The sequence below is a fragment of the Macaca fascicularis genome, chromosome 3 (genome assembly GCF_037993035.2).
Source record: "Macaca fascicularis isolate 582-1 chromosome 3, T2T-MFA8v1.1".
Lineage (NCBI taxonomy): Eukaryota > Metazoa > Chordata > Mammalia > Primates > Cercopithecidae > Macaca > Macaca fascicularis.
The window spans coordinates 181,940,456-181,957,124 of NC_088377.1; the positions used below are offsets into that span (position 1 = coordinate 181,940,456).

A 16,669-nucleotide genomic window follows, 5' to 3' on the forward strand; every position below is an offset into this window, starting at 1 on the left:
TACATCCTAGCCAGTTGTTCTGTTAACACGCGCTATAAAAGGCAGGGGCTCTGGGCTCTGCCATCAACTCAGTGTGGAGCCGCAGACACGTCTCCAAGGCCCTGTGTGGCTGCATTTCCTCCAATGGTTGTGAGCCACAGGGACCTGGTTACTAACAGTAGTTAAGATCCTGGGATTTGTAATGTCTACTTTATTTTATTATTTTATTTTATTTTATTTTATTTTTATTTTATTTTTTGAGACTGAGTCTCCCTCTGTCACCCAGGCTGGAGTGCAGGGCTGCCATCTTGGCTCACTGCAGCCTCTCCCTCCCGGGTTCAAGTGATTCTCATGCCTCAGCCTCCCGAGTAGCTGGAATTACAGGTGTGCGGCACCACACCCAGCTAATTTTTTTTTTTTTTTTTGTATTTCAGTAGAGACGGGATTTCACTATGTTGGCCAGGCTGGTCTCAAACTCCTGACCTCAGGTGATCCGCCCGCCTCGGCCTCTTAATGTGTTGGGATCTCAGGAGTGAGCCACTGCACCTGGCCGATCTATTTTTAAAAAATTATGTTTGAGAAGATTTTAGGTTATTCCAAAAATAATGTCACTTTAACTAACTTATTTAGATATTCTTCCTTGTGTAGGAGAGAAAAGGATGAATTTACAGTGAGGAATTATGTGTAACCCTGGACTCCCAGGTGGGAGTAAGGAGTGTACATGATCATTGTCCTTTCAAAAGTGCAGAAAAAGGTGGGAATCGCTGCTCTACAGTGTCTGATGGGGCATCTTGTTTTATTTATTTGTTTATTTAGAGACCAAATTAGAGGCCTGGCACAGTGGCTCACACCTGTAATCCCAGAACTTTGAGAGGCTGAGGTGGACAGATCATTTGAGGCCAGGAGTTCCAGACCAGCCTGGCCAAGAAGGCAAAACCCCATCTCTACAAAAAATTTAAAAAATTAGCCAGTACGGTGGTGCACGTATGTAGTCCCAGCTACTCGGGAGGCTGAGGTGGGAAGATTGCTTAAGCCCAGGAGGTTGAGGCTGCAGTGAGCCGTGATTGTGCCACTGCACTCCAGTCTGGGTGACAAAGCAAGACCCTGTCTCAAATAAATGAACAAATAAATAAATAAGATACTATCAGTAAAATGCCTACCATGGTTTCTGGCATATTATAAGCACTCAATAAATAATAGCCACTACTAGTTTAACTTCTTCTGTAATTCAATAATGATCTTTCTTTAGTTATTAACAGATAACATATTTGTATTATTTGAAAAGTAAAATAATCTTTAAAATCTTAAAGCAAGCAATTCCTTCCCCACTATTCCCACCCTTGATTATCAGAAGCAGCCTCTTTTTAGCTTTCACCAGCTTCTCCGGTTTTCTCCGTTGCATTTATTATCTGTTGTCTTCCTTCTTTGGAAAACAAGGATTTAGCTATCATATATCTTCTCTTCCCCTATCCTCCTAATTTGCTTGTGTTGCAATTTCTGGTTTAATCAGTAGCCGGTGTTTATTCTGACAATGCAACCATTATTCATGGCTGAGCTGTGAAGTGTAACATGATTATATTTCCTATCTGGTACAAACTTTTTCTTGTTTTCCCTGAAGATAAATATTGTCTCACTTTGTATTTGTTCAACTGCCTATGTACCTATTGCTAATTCTTCTCCACACTCTACTGGAAATGTAAATCTTTGCTCACTGTATTTAGACATAGCACGTTGTCTGCTGGTTTCATGTGTTTTTCTAGGAGACATCCTCAAGTCCTCCATCACTATCCTCCTGCTCCCAACTCTGCTCTCTTCCCATTTCCTGGCCTTCAAGGCTTCCTCTTTATTTATTCCTTCATTTTCATGGAGTATATCATCCTATAGTTTCCTGAGAAAAGCTGTTTGGGCTGGGTGTGGTGGCTTCTGCCTGTAATCCCAGCACTTTGGGAGGCTGAGGCAGGTGGATCACTTGAGGCCAGGAGTTCAAGACCTGCGTGTCCAACATGGCAAAACCCGGTCTCTACTAAAAATACAAAACTTAGCCAAGCGCAGTGGTGCACACCTGTGATCCCAGCTCCTTGGGAGGCTGAGGCACATGAATCACTTGAACCCGGGAGGTGGAGGTCGCAGTGAGCACAGATTACACCACTGCTCTCCAGCCTGGGGGACAGAGCGAGACTCCATCTCAAATAAAAAATAAAATAAAATAAGGAAGGCTGCTTGCGAGGTTAAAATTTTGAAAGCTTACATTTCTCAAAATGTCTTCATGCTTCATTCACACTTGCATGTTAGCTTTGAATTCATCACATTCCGGCTTCCAGCGTTGTGCTTGAGAAGAGGAAAGCTATTGCCATTTCTGATCCATAGTACATAACCTGCTATTTTTTTTTTTTTTTTATCCTGGAAGCTTTTTACATCTTCTTATTCATAGTTGTTCTGAAATTTCACAGTGTTGTGCCTTGGTAGCGATTTTTTTTCCATTCATTGCCTTGGATACTCGGGTAGGCCCTTTCAATCTAGAAACATATGGTCTTCCATTTTAGAATTTTTTTTCTTGAATTACTGTTATTTTGTAAAACATTATTTCCTCCTTTCCATTTTCTGTATTCTCTCTTTATGGAACTCCAATTGCTCAAATGTCAGACTTCCTAAATTGATTTAAAAGGTCTCTGATTTTCTAACTGTCTTTTTCCTATTTTCTGACCCTTTTTCCTTACTTTCTGCAATTTTTTTCAACTTTATCTTCTGACTTTTCTTTTCTTTTTTTTTTTTTTTTGAGACAGGGTCTCGCTCTGTCACCCAAGCTAGGATGCAGTGGTGTGATCATAGCTCACTGCAGCCTTAAACTTCCAGTCTAAAGCGATCCTCCTACCTTAGCCTCCCAAGTAGGTGGGACAACAGGCATGTGCCACCATGCCTGACAAATTTTTTATTTTTTGTAGAGACAGGGTCTCACTATGTTGCCCAGTCTGGTCTCGAATTCCTAGGCTCAAGATATCCTCCTGCCTCAGCCTTCCAAAGTGTTGGGATTACAGGCATGAGCCACCACACCTGACCTTTTGATTTTTTAGTTTCTACTATCACAGCTCAACCTTCCTTGAATGCTTTTATTAGTTGAATATGCAGTTTTAAGGAACAATATTGGCCGGGTGCAGTGATTCATGCCTGTAATCCCAGCACTTTGGGAGGCCGAGGGCAGTGGATCACCTGAGGTCAGGAGTTCAAGAACAGCAGGGCTGACATGGCGAAACCCCACCTCTACTAAAAATACAAAAATTAGCTGGGCGTGGTGGCACATGCCTGTAATCCCAGCTACTCGGGAGGCTGAGGCAGGAAAATCCCTTGAACCCAGGAGGCGGAGGTTGCAGTGAGCACCACTGCACTCCAGCCTGGGTGACAGAGCAAGACTCTGTCTCAAAAAAAAAAAAAGAAAGAAAGAAAAAGAAAGAAACAATATCCTTGGGCAGGGGGATACACTGTGCAGATCCACCTTCAGGGAGCACACATTGACCTTGCTGTCAGCTCTTTCTCGGGACTGCCTTGGCTGCAGCTGCCCTGCTTAAGGGCACACCTATCCCAGGCTAGTCCAACAACTGATCAAGACCAGGATACAAATGCCTGGCAATTTTGGCCCAACCCAGAACAACCCTGATGTATGCTGCTGTATGCTCCTCATGAGTTGGCCAGGGCTTCATGAGTCCTGCATCATCGCTTGACTTCTCCCTAAGCCTGATTCTGTTTCCTCCTCACCCTTTCCGTAACAGTTGATCCCTAAGAAATATCTCACACTGCAAACTGTTTCAGCATCTGCTTCTGCAGAATCCAATGGAGACAATCCTATTCTTATTTTGCATGGACATAAAAATCTACTTTTATCTCTCTGAGCATATGTATTGTTGTGTGGTTTTTTGTTTGTTTGTTTGTTTGTTTTTCTTCTCCTCCCTTTATTGGCTCTCTTCTGTGTAGGTTCTTCTTTTTTTCTGTTTGCTTGTTTTGATCTCTGTCTCTCATGATAGAGACTTTTCACAAATTATCTAGCTGTTTTTTGTTGTCTATTCCTATTTAAGAATTACATACGAAAACCCTGGTTTAAAAAAGATTTGCGTCCAGGTGCGTGGTGGCTCACACCCGTAATCCCAGCACTTTGGGAGCGTGAGGCAGGTGGATCACCTGAGGTCGGGAGTTCGAGACCAGCCTGACTAACATGGTGAAACCCCATCTCTACTGAAAATACAAAATTAGTAGGGCCGGATGTGGTGGCTCACACCTGTAATCCCAGCACTTTGGGAGGCTGAGGCGGGCAGATCACCTGAGGTTGGGAGTTTGAGACCAGCCTGACCAACATGGTGAAACCCCATCTCCACTAAAAGTACAAAATTAGCCAGGCGTGGTGGCACATCCCAGCTACTCGGGAGGCTGAGGCAGGATAATTGCTTGAACCTGGGAGGCGGAGGTTGCAGTGAGCCAAGATTGCACCCTTGCACTCCAGCCTGAGCAACAAGAGTGAAACTCCATCTCAAAAAACAAAACAGGCCCGGCGTGGTGTCTCACGCCTATAATCCCAGCACTATGGGAGGCTGAGGCGGGTGGATCACGAGGTCAGGAGTTCGAGAATAGCCTGACCAACATGGTGAAACCCCATCTCTACTAAAAATACAAACATTAGCTGGGCGTGGTGGCGCATGCCTGTAATCCCAGCTACTCAGGAGGCTGAGGCAGCAGAATCACTTGAACCGGGGAGGCAGAGGTTACAGTGAGCCGAGATTGTACCACTGCACTCCAGCCGGGATGACAGAGCGAGACTCTGTCTCAAAATGAAACAGAACAAACAAAGCAAAACAAAAAAAAAGATTTTCATGTATGATGGAGTGATTTTAGAATGGGGTGATCAGACAGGGGCCAGTCATTCTTAGGGGATTCCCTTATGATACTTTTCCATGTCTCTTCTTTTGGTGGTCAGTTTTCTAGGGGAGTTCTCTGAACTCCCTCCCCATAGTTATAAATATGCCTACCAGTGTCTAGGAGTCAAATGTGAGGACAGCACGGGTTCACTGGCCGGTACATTGACTTTCATTTCATCCCCCTTCTTTGGTACTAATCTTCCACCTTCAGTTGTTCCTAAGTCCAAAGTTCCTCTAACTCAAACTCCCCATACAATAAGTGGTCCGTCTCTGATGAAGGCTGAGAGAAGGTAGTAGCTTGTTGCACAGGCTAAGGGAAGAATTGCAGGGATTAACTATCTTTTTTTTTTTTTTTTTTTTTTTGAGATGAGTCTCACTCTGTGGCCCAGGCTGGAGTATAGTGGCACCATCTTGGCTTACTGCAACCTCTGCCTCCCAGGTTCAAATGATTCTCCTGCCTCAGCCTCCTGAATAGCTGGGAATATAGGCATGCACCACCATGCCTGGCTAATTTTTGTATTTTTAGTAGAAATGGGGTTTCACCATGTTGGCAAGGCTGGTCTTAAACTCCTGACCTCAAGTGATCTACCCGCCTCAGCCTCCCAAAGTGCTGGGATTACAGGCGTGAGCCACCGTGCCCAGCCTTAACTATTGCTTAAGAAAACTTTTTATTTTTATTTTTTTCTTGCCCTGTTGCCTAGGCTGGAGTGCAGTGAACCGAGCATGACTCACTGCAGCCTCAATCTCCTGGACTCAAGTGATCCTCCTGCCTCAGCCTCCTGAGTAGCTGGGACCACAGGTGTGCACCACCACGCCTGGCTAATTTTTGTGTTTTTTGTAGAGATGGGGTCTTACTATGTTGCCCAGGCTGGAAGAAAACTTTTAATCAGTGCTCTAGTTTTCAGCCACAGTCATGCCTTTTCAGAAGTTTCTGGTGCCTCCAATTCCTAGGCCTTTGGGGGTGTTTCAGAGGCATGGATTGGCTTGTTTTCTTGGCTTCCCCATTTTGAGACCTTGTACTCTGGTATGTGAGGTTCATTATCTCTTAATCAAATTTCCAGCTTAAACATTTTTTTGATGCCTCTCTCTGCTCTTACCTCTCTTATGGACCTATGCTTTTTTAAAAAAAGTCTCTTGACTCACATTTTAGTGGGTTTTGGGAGGAGGCCCAGCAGTATGCACATGCTCAGTTGGCTATGTTTAATGGGAAGTCCTCCTAGTCCCCAGAGTTTTCAACTCTGGTTTTCTTGAATTAGGCCTCCTCATATAAACCTATGTCCAATTTTAAAATGGAAGTCAAGGAAAAAATATGATTTGATTCACATAGTTTTAAGAACAGCTTTTATTTATTTATTTATTTATTTATTTATTTAATTTATTTATTTATTGAGATGGAGTCTTGCTCTTTCGCTCAGGCTGGAGTGCAGTGGTATGATCTCGGCTCACTGCAACCTCTGCCTCCTGAGTAGCTGGGACATCAAGCGTGCACCACCACGCCCAGCTAATTTTTGTATTTTTAGTAGAGACAGGGTTTCACCATGTTGGCCAGGCTGGTCTCGAACTCCTGACCTCATGATCCACCCGCCTTGGCCTCCCAAAGTGCTGTGATTACAGGCGTGAGCCACCACGCCCAGCCTAAGAACAGCTTTTAGAGATGCTTTTGGCCTGTGTGGCCAGGTATGAATTCTCACTCTGAGTATAATTGTCTGACTGTCATGTGTTGACTGTGTACACACAGCTCAAACCCATAGCCCAGCCTTGTCTCTTCTGATGAAATACCAGTGCCCACAAACAGAAGGTTCCCCTTCTCTCACCCATGGAATAAACAGGAAGGTCTCTTGGGGCTGTGGTCTTGGGGCTGTAGCCCTGCCCCTAATTTCTTCAGACCCTTTACTGAGAACTGAGTCATTGCAACATCACGCTCAGCCAGCTGTCTCAGCACAAGAAAAAGCTTTGCTGTGGTATGAGATTTTGTGGGCTGCAAACTACATCTAGGTCAGCAAATTAAACTCCACAGTGTGGTTACCAATTCCAGCTTCATCTAGCTTAAGGGCTGTCTGATTTCACCCTCTGGGCATTGGCTCTTCTGGTGTTTGGGATATAAGGCCCCTCTGTGGGTGTTTAAGGCACAATATTTCAGGCCTAAACCACTGAATGACACATGCCTAAACCCAGAATCCTGTATTCTCCACCAGGGCTCCAGGGTATGTGAGGGTAACAATACTCCAACCCTGCAGATAATGAGATTTGTGTGTGCGTGTTAGAACCAAGGGGAAAGTGGGGATGTATTTCTTTGATGCTCAGTTTCATCTACCACTTGTATTTCTCTCCTGCCCTTCTTTGACCCTAACAAGATCCAAACCCTTCTTTCTTGCTTCTCTTTTACGGAAGTTTTGAAGAATGAATGGTTACACAACAGATGGCCAGCCGGTCTACCTAGAAGGGCCTTACAAAGGACAGTGCCTCCGTGGGGAAGGCTCGCCCTGGATCAGACGCTGGATCGCAGATTTACCGTGAATGAAGCCCTTGGAGACTGAATGATGTTAAAAATTCAAAAACAACTCAGGAAATATTTATTTGAAGGCCTGCTGTTCTTCAAGTCCCTGGAATACAGATATGAGAAGAGTCACTGCTGCCCAAGAGCTGACTGACTGTGGAGGAAGACCATGCTAGCGGATGACTACATTTTCTACCACCTAGCACCGGCTCCCCCTTCTCCTGGTAATGGTATCTGCAGACAACCTCCTCAGTCTGTGTGCTTTCCGTGGAACTGAATCTACCCCTGGCTCAACAGCTCAGGTACAGCCTCTGGCCTGGCTGCAGCGATTAGTTTAGAGAGGGACTTGTAACCTCATCAAAGCCTGATATTGTTCAGGGTAACATACTAGATATATTTTGCTAGCATTGCCAATAATCATTTATTTAAGCTCCTTAGATGAGGTTTCCTGTCATTTGCAACTGAAAAAGTTCTGTGTAGCAGGTTGAGTAGTGTTCACCCCCTGCCCACAAAATACGTTCACATCCACCCAGAACTTTAGAACTTTAGAATATGATATTTTTAAAATTTTTTTTGAGACAGACTCTTACTCTATCACCAGGCTAGAGTGCAGTGGCATAATCTCAGCTCACTGCAACCTCAGCCTCCCAAGTAGCAGGGACTACAGGTGTGTGCCACCACGCCCAGCGAATTTTTGTATTTTTAGTAGAGACGGGGTTTCACCATGTTGGCCAGGATGGTCTATCTCTTGACCTCGTGATCTGCCCACGTCGGCCTCCCAAAGTGCTGGGATTACAGGTGTGAGTGACCGTGCCTGGCGTGGTCTTATTTTTAAAAGAGTCTTTGCAGATGTCATTAGTTAAGGATCTTGAGATGCAATCATTATGGATGTAACTTTAGGTGGACCCTAAATCTAACAATTGGTATCCTTATATGATGAGGAGATATCACAGAGAGACGCAAAGACACAGGGAATATGACTGTGTGAAGAGGGAGGCAGAGGGTAGGGCCATGCTGCCATAAGACGAGGATGCCTGGGCCACCAGAGGCTAGGAAGGGGCAAGGAAGGCCCCCCCTGCTTAGAGCCTTCAGGGGGAGCATAGCTCTCCTGACACTTTGATTTCCAACTTCCAGCCTCCAGAACGGTGAGAGAGAATTTTCCATTGTTTTAAGCCAACCAGCCTGTGGCACTTGGGTAATGGCAGCCCTAGGAAACAAGTGCACTCTAACATGTGAATTCACTCAACAGATATTTATTGGTTCCTAATATGTGTCTGAAGAGGACTTAGTATAAAATCCAGAGAAGAGGGATATGGAGGCTGTAGAGAGGTATTTCAGCTGGGACATTATGAAGCCTAAAGAACTATCTGTCCCACTGCCTTGTATCCCAATGGGTGCCTCTGGAAGGGCCTGGAGAAACCATGGAATTTATGTTCTCTGGGCTCCCTTTTTGTAGGCTTATTTTGTTTCAAGACAGGGACTTGCTCTGTCGCCTAGGCTGGAGTGCAGTGGCGCAATCACAGCTCACTGCAGCCTCGATCTGCCAGGCTTAAGCAATCCTCCCATCTCAGCCTCCCAAGTAGCTGGGACTATAGGCACATGCCACCACGCCCAGATAATTGTTGTATTTTTGTAGAGATAAGGTTTCACCATGTTGCCCAGGCTGTCTTGAACTCCTGGGCTCAAGCCATCTGCCCACCTCGGCTTCTCGCAGGGCTGCGATTTCAGGCGTGAATCCCCCGGCCCGGCCTCCCTAGGCTTTTTGCAGGTCATTCTCCTAATGTATGGATGTCTTTCCTCAGTAAGGACATGAGCTCTGCTTGATATAAATTGAAAATATTCGGCCGGGCGCGGTGGCTCACACCTGTAATCCCAGCGCTACAGGCGAATCATGGCAGGTGAATCATGAGGTCAGGAGTTCAAGACCAGCCTGACCAATATGGTGAAACCCCGTCTCTACTAAAAATAGAAAAATTAGCTGGGCATGGTGGTGCATGCCTGTAACCCCAGCTACATGGGAGGCTGAGGAAGGAGAATCGCTTGGACCCAGGAGGCAGAGGTTGCAGTGAGCCCAGATCACGCACTGCACTCCAGCCTGGGCAACAGAGTGAGACTCTATCTCAAAAAAAAAAAAAAAAAAAAAAAAAAAAAGAAAGAAAGAAAGAAAGAAAAAGAAAATATTCCTCCCAGTTTGTTCTTTGTTTATAGTGATTTTTGCCTTGCAGAATTTCTTTTTTTTTCTTTTTTTTTTTTGAGAGGAGTCTTGCTCTTGTTGCCCAGGCTGGAGTGCTGCAATGGTGTGATCTCAGCTTGCTGCAACCCCTGTCTCCCGAGTTCAACCCAATTTTCCTGTCTCAGCCTGTCGATTACAGGCAATGTGCCAGCACAGCTAATTTTATATTTTTAGTAGAGATGGGGTTTCTCTATGTTGGTCAGGCTGGTTTCGAACTCCCGACCTCAGGTGATCCGCCCACCTTGGCCTCCCAAAGTACTGGCATTACAGGCATGAACCACCCGGCCCAATTTCTATTTTTCTTTTTTTTATTTGAGACGGAGTCTTGCTCTGTCACCCAGGCTGGGGTGCAGTGGTGTGATCTCTGCTCACTGCAAGCTCCGCCTCCCGGGTTCACATCATTTTCCCACCTCAGCCTCCTGAGTAGCTGGGACTACTGGGGCCTGCCACCATGCCCGGCTAATTTCTTTGTATTTTTAGTAGAGACGGGGTTTCACCATGTTAGCCAGGATGGTCTCAATCTCCTGACCTCATGATCTGCCTGCCTCGGCCTCCCAAAGTGCTGGGATTACAGGCGTGAGCCACTGCGCCGGCCCCAATTTCTATTTTTTACATAGTCAAATTTATCAATATTTTTTACGGCTTATGGGTTTTGTTTTGGTTTTCTGAACTCTCTGCTCCTGTGCTTTTATCTAGTACTCCATATTCTGGAGTGAGGCAGAGTCCTTTCATATTTACCTGTATTTCCCTTACACTGCATTTCGGTCACCTTTATTGGTTTCCCAAAAACTAGCACAAGTAATAATAGCTACCATCCGTTGTGTCTAGGCGTTGTACCAAGAGCTTTATATTCAGTATCTTTCATCTTCTCAGTAGCTCTGCAAGGTAGATGATATTATGTCCATTTTACAGATGAGGAAAGTATGGCCCAAATAAGTTACATAAGTGACTGGGCACAGTGGCTCATGCCTGTAAACCCAGCACTTTGGGAGGCCAAGGTGGAGGGACCACTTGAGCCCAAGAGTTCGAGACCAGCCTGGGTAACATTGTGAGACCCTGTCTCTATTTTATAAAAGTTTATTTAAAAATATATATATATATATAGAATTTGTGTATATATATATATTTACATTGACTTTTAAAAGAAACTATTTTAGTGGTTTTGAAAAATATTCCACATTCTGGATTTTTCTGATTGTTTTCTTGTAGTGCCATTTAACTTGTCCCTCTATCTTTTTATTTCCTCTAAACAGATTTCTGAGCAGGGGTCCCTCATGTGAACTACAGAATATAGAAAGACTGAATGACTAGTTATACTAGAACCATTCAAGATGCATAGGAGAGAACTCAGTTTGTTACACACAGGAGATTCCTTAAAGAACTAAAAGTAGGATTACCATTTGATCCAGCAATCCCACTACTGGGTATCTACCCAGAGAAAAAGAAGTCATTATACGAAAAAGATACTTTCACATGCATGTTTATAGCAGCACAATTTGCAATTGCAAAAATGTGGAACTAACCCAAATGCCCATTAATCAATGAGTAGATAAAGAAACTGTGGTATATCTATACAATGGAATACTACTCAGCCAGTAAAAGGAATGAATTAATGGCATTTACAGCAAGCTGGATGAGATTGGAGACTATTATTCTAAGTGATATAACTCAGGAATGGAAAATCAAACATTGCATTTTCTCACTCATAAGTGGGAGCTAAGCTATGAGGATGCAAAGGCATAAGAATGACACAATGGATTTGGGGGACTCAGGGAAAGAGTAGGGTGTGAAGGGGGTGAAGGATAAAAGACTACAAATTGGGTGCATTGTGTACTGCTTGGGTTATATGTGCATCAAAATCTCACAAATCACCACTACAGGACTTATGTAACCAAACACCATCTGTTCTCCAATAACCTATAGAAACAAAAAAAAATTTAAGACAAAGAAAAACTTTATAATAACCACATTTAAAAAGTAAAAAGAAAAAACATTGTTACACACAAAGGATGCAGTGATGGTTAATTTTATGTGTCAACATTAATTTAATTAAAGTTAATGTCAAACATTATTCAGGATATGTCTGTGAGGGTGTTTCTGGGTGACAATGACATTTACATCTGTAGACTGATTAAAGCAGACGCCCTCCCTAATGATGGGGGAGCCTCAACCAGTCAGTTGATGGCCTGAATAGGACAAAAGGGCTGACCCTCCTGAGAGTCAGAGTGAATTCCTCCTGCCTGAGTCAGACTGGAACTACACCATTGGCTCTTCTGGGTCTCCAACTTGCCAACTGCAGATCTTGGGACTTCTCAGCCTCCATAATCACATGAACCAATTCCTTAAAATAAATCTCTTTCTCTCTATATACATACATCCCATTAGTTCTGTTTCTCTGAAGAAATGATTGACTAATACAGATGTCTTGGGGCATCGGGGCTTATTTCCCTCCAAGATCATTGGTTGAAAAATTAAAGTGATCAGGCGGGGCGCAGTGGCTCACACCTGTAATACCAGCACTTTGGGAAGCCGTGGCAGACAGATCACTTGAGGCCAGGAGTTCGAGACCTGCCTGGTCAGCATGGTGAAACTCCATCTCTACTAAAAATACAAAATTAGCCAGGTGTGTGGCAGACACCTATAGTCCCAGCTACTCGGGAGGCTGAGGCAGGAGAATCCCTTGAGCCCGGGAGGTGGAGGCTGCAGTGAGCCGAGATTGTACCCCTGCACTCCAGCCTGGGCGACAGAGTGAGACTCTATCTCAAAAAGAAAAAAAAAAAGGAAAAGATTAAGGTCAACATTTGGGGCAGGAACATTTCACATTGCATGACATCGAGAATCCCATAATGTCTTGTAGACCCTCTATTAATGATGTTAAATTTGGTCACTTGATTGTCGATTTTTATTTCGTAAAGTAACTATATTCCTCTGTGAATTAGCAAGTAATTTTGCAGGGCGATATTTTGGCACCATGCAGATACTCTCTGTCTCAGCTACTTTTCACCTATGGTCTTGCTACTCACTGAGGATCCCTGCCTGAATCGATTCTTTCATTGCTTGCCCTCCTATCAACTGAAACTATAGCATTTTTGTTTGTTTGTTTGTTTGTTTGTTTGTTTTTTGGAGACGAAGTCTCACTCTGTCACTCAGGCTAGAGTACAGTGGCGTGATCTTGGCTCATTGCAACCTCTGCCTCCTGGGTTCAAGCGATTCTCCTGCCTCAGCTTCCTGAGTAGCTGGGATTACAGGCATGCGCCACTATGCCTGGCTACCTTTTGTATTTTTAGTAGAGACAGCGTTTCTCCATGTTGGCCAGGCTGGTCTTGAACTCCTGACCTCAGGTGATCCGCCTGCCTCGGCCTCCCAAAGTGCTGGGACTACAGGCATGAGCTACCGCACCTGGCCGGCTATAGCCTTGTGTGTGTGTGTGTGTATATATAAATTAGTGTATGTTAAGTGATAGCACATGAATAGTTTAATATATAATAACTAATATATGCAGTAGAACAAAGCTAAATCTCTCCCCCTTAGAAGCCTTTCTCTTTCCTACAAATTCTCTAACCTAACCTCTCAGTCTGTGGAGAGCAGTCCTGGCTGGAAGGTTCCCTGGTGCCACGAGAACATTTGTTATCCTTGGTTGTGGTGCCTGAAAGCAAGGATCAGAACCATTTGCAGGTGGGAAAAGAAGTCCCAAGGTGAAATCAAACAAACCAAATAAATATATCTGAAATTGTAGCCGACTAAGCTGAAGAAAATACCTGACGCTGAGGCTAAGATCCCAGCAGGTATCAGAGAATCAGGGAAGGCGAGATGGAGAACACCTGGCAGGTTCTAGGAAAAGACTTGGAGGTGGGGCTTCTCTCTTCTCCTAGCAAATGCTTGTTGGAGTAGAGTGAGGTTGGGCAGAAGGGACAAGGGGCTGTCCCATGGGCCATGTTAATTGGAAGGAGTGGGAGAAAGCACACGATGCCTGAGGGTGCAGTATCTAGGAGTGGAACAGGTTAAGGTCTCACCAAGCTCCAGTCAAGCAGAGAGGAGGGTTGAAGTTGGAGGCTGAGGAAGGTCATCAGTTCTCACAGCAGGTAGGAGGAACTGGGCAAGAACAGTGGAGAAGAAACGGAGGTACCCACACAGCCAAGCAGTGCACAAGGAGGGAAACCCAGGAGTATCCAGGAAAGCCCAGCTTCTGTGCGCAGGTCAGGAAGGAGGCAGGGCTGCTACAGGGGCTCCCAAGAGGGCCAGGGCCCCCAACACTCCATCCCACCTCTCCCCCGCTGCCCACACCAACACTGGGAGCTGCAGGAAATCAGGGAGTACATTTGCTGCAGCTTGTGAGAATAAGGGCAGCAGAGCCTGGCTCTGCCCTTGGGTACCCCACTTCACTCGTGCCCCTGCAAGGGCCAGTCTCCTGGCCTCCTAGTAAGGGCAGTCGGAGCTTCCTACAGCGTTTCCCCATTACCTTAGTGTTTCAGCACCTGGAAGAGATTAGCATCACTGGCAAAGCTGCAGAGCTCATTGTGCACTTCCTCTTCAATCTGAGTTGTAAAATATATATATATGTATATAGAATGAGATCAGTTCCAGTACTTTCCCTAGAGATCCATGTAAAATCGACAGAGAAGTGTCCATCATTACCCTCGGGTTTCCTGTTTTGAACCTGACCTGTTCTTGGCAGACACTCCACACTTGTCTCATCACATTGAAAGGCTTGGACAGACTTAACCCTCTCGCTTCCCCATCTCTCCCGTCCTGTTCCCTGCCCTGGACAAATGGGCCAGACTCAGTCCTCTGGGGACGGTTGAGGCAGGAGAGGTGGCCAAGTCACTTTTTAGTCATACTCCCTGCTTTGGTCTCTGCAATATCCTCCCTGCTTTCTTTCCTAGGTGACATTTCATGCAAGGCAGGAGACCATCCCCTTTATTTTGGGGGTGGAGTGAAAATGCAGGCCATCTGGACAAAAGCTTTCCCTGGTGTTTTCAGAAACAGGGAAATCCTGAATGTGGGCTGTAGGTTACAAAGAGCTATCAGATCAAGTTCAGAAGCAAACACTTGGCCCGGCCTGGACTATTCAGGAAAACAATGGGAGAAAATGGTCATTGAATGGGAGGTGGATAATAAAGCTCTATGACTGCCTCTAGAACGCTGGCTAGGGGGGTTATACATTCATTTTTCTCTGCATCATTAAGTCATGACTCTATCCTGACCACATGTTGTATAGACTGACTTGTGTTCCCCCAAAATTCATATGCTGAAGGCTGTATTGTCTGTTCTTGCACTGCTATAGAGAAATACCTGAGACTAGGTAATTTATAAAGAGAAGAGGTTTAACTGGCTCGCAGTTCCCCAGGCTATACAAGCATGACAACTTCCGTTTCTGGGGAGGCCTCAGGAAGCTTCCAATCATGGCGGAAGTCAAAGAGGAAACCAGCATTTCACATGGCCGGAGCAGGAGGAAGAAAGAGAGGGGGATACTCATGAGAACTCACTATCCCGACGACAGCACCAAGGGAGATGGTGCTAAACCATTCATGAGAAACCACCCCCATGATCCAATCACCTCCCTCAGGCCCTGCCTCCAACATTGAGGATTATACTTCGACAGTATATTTGAGGGTGGACACAGATCCAAACCGTATCAAAGCCCTAACCCCCGATGTGACTGTATTTGGAGATAGGACCTAAAGGAGCTAACAAAGGTTAGATGAGGTCAGAATAATGGGACCCAGATCTGATAGGATTAGTGTCCTCATAAGAAGAGACACCAGGCCAGGCGCGGTGGCTCAAGCCTGTAATCCCAGCACTTTGGGAGGCCGAGACGGGCGGATCACGAGGTCAGGAGATCGAGACCATCCTGGGTAACACAGTGAAACCCTGTCTCTACTAAAAATACAAAAAAAAAAAACTTAGCCGGGCGAGGTGGCAGGCGCCTGTAGTCCCAGCTACTCGGGAGGCTGAGGCAGGAGAATGGCGTGAACCCAGGAGGCGGAGCTTGCAGTGAGCTGAGATCCGGCCACTGCACTCCAGCCTGGGTGACAGAGCGAGACTCCGTCTCAAAAAAAAAAAAAAAAAAAAAAAAAAGAAGAGACACCAGAAAGGGCTGACTCTCCCCACTCCTCTCTCTCTCTTTCTCGCTCTCTGTGCCATGTGGGGACACAGCAAGAAGGCAGCTGTCTATAAGCCAGGAAGAGAACAAACCACAAACTGAATTGACTGGCATCTTGATCTTGGATTTCCAGCCTCCAAAACTGTGAGAAATTTCTGCTGTTTAAGCCACCAGGTCTGTACATTTTGTTAGGGCAGCCCACACAGACTTATACACCACATAAGAATATTTGGTTAGGGCTGGGAGTGGTGGCTTATGCCTGTAATCCCAGCACTTTGGGAGGCCAAGGTGGGCGGATCACCTGAGGTCAGGAGTTCAAGACCAGCCTGGCCAACATGGTGAAACTTCGTCTCTACTAAAAATACAAAAATTAGCCAGGCATGATGGCACAAGCCTGTAATCCCAGCTACTCAGGAGGCTGAGGCAGGAGAATCACTTCAACCCAGGAGATGGAGGTTGCAGTGAGCCAAGATCGCACCACTGCACTCCAGCCTGGGCAAGAGAGACTCTGTCTCAAAAATAATAATAATAATAATAATAATACTTGTTTGGGCCTGGTATGGTGGCTCACACCTATAATCCCAGCATTTTGGGAGGCTGAGGCAGGAGGATCGCTTGAAGCCAGGAGTTTGAAACCAACCTGGCCAACATAGCAAGACCCCATCTCTACAAATAAAATAAATTAGCCAGGTATGGAGTCGCACAGCTGTAGTCCCAGCTACTTGGGAGACTGAGGTGGGATGATCATGCAAGCGCAGAAGTTCAAGGATGCAGTGAGCTGCCATCTACGGTTGCACCACTACACTCCAGCCTGGGCACAGTGCAAGACCCCATCTCTAAAAACAAACAAGCAAACGAAACCAGCTGAGGCAATATAGCGAGACCCTGTGTCTATGTTTTAAAAAATTAGCCGAGGCCGGGCGCGGTGGCTCAAGCCTGTAATCCCAGCACTTTGG

The 16,669-nt window shown here is 45.4% G+C and overlaps 1 long non-coding RNA gene across 1 annotated transcript in view; it reads left to right on the plus strand.

The window, feature by feature from the left end:
- LOC102130979 (uncharacterized) overlaps nucleotides 1-16,140 on the plus strand; it is a 35,782-nt gene extending 19,642 nt beyond the window's left edge. The window contains exon 3 of the long non-coding RNA XR_006696708.2: nucleotides 7,272-16,140. This is a non-coding gene — a long non-coding RNA (uncharacterized lncRNA). The remainder of the gene's footprint in view (nucleotides 1-7,271) is intronic.
- Nucleotides 16,141-16,669: the final 529 nt, after the last annotated feature.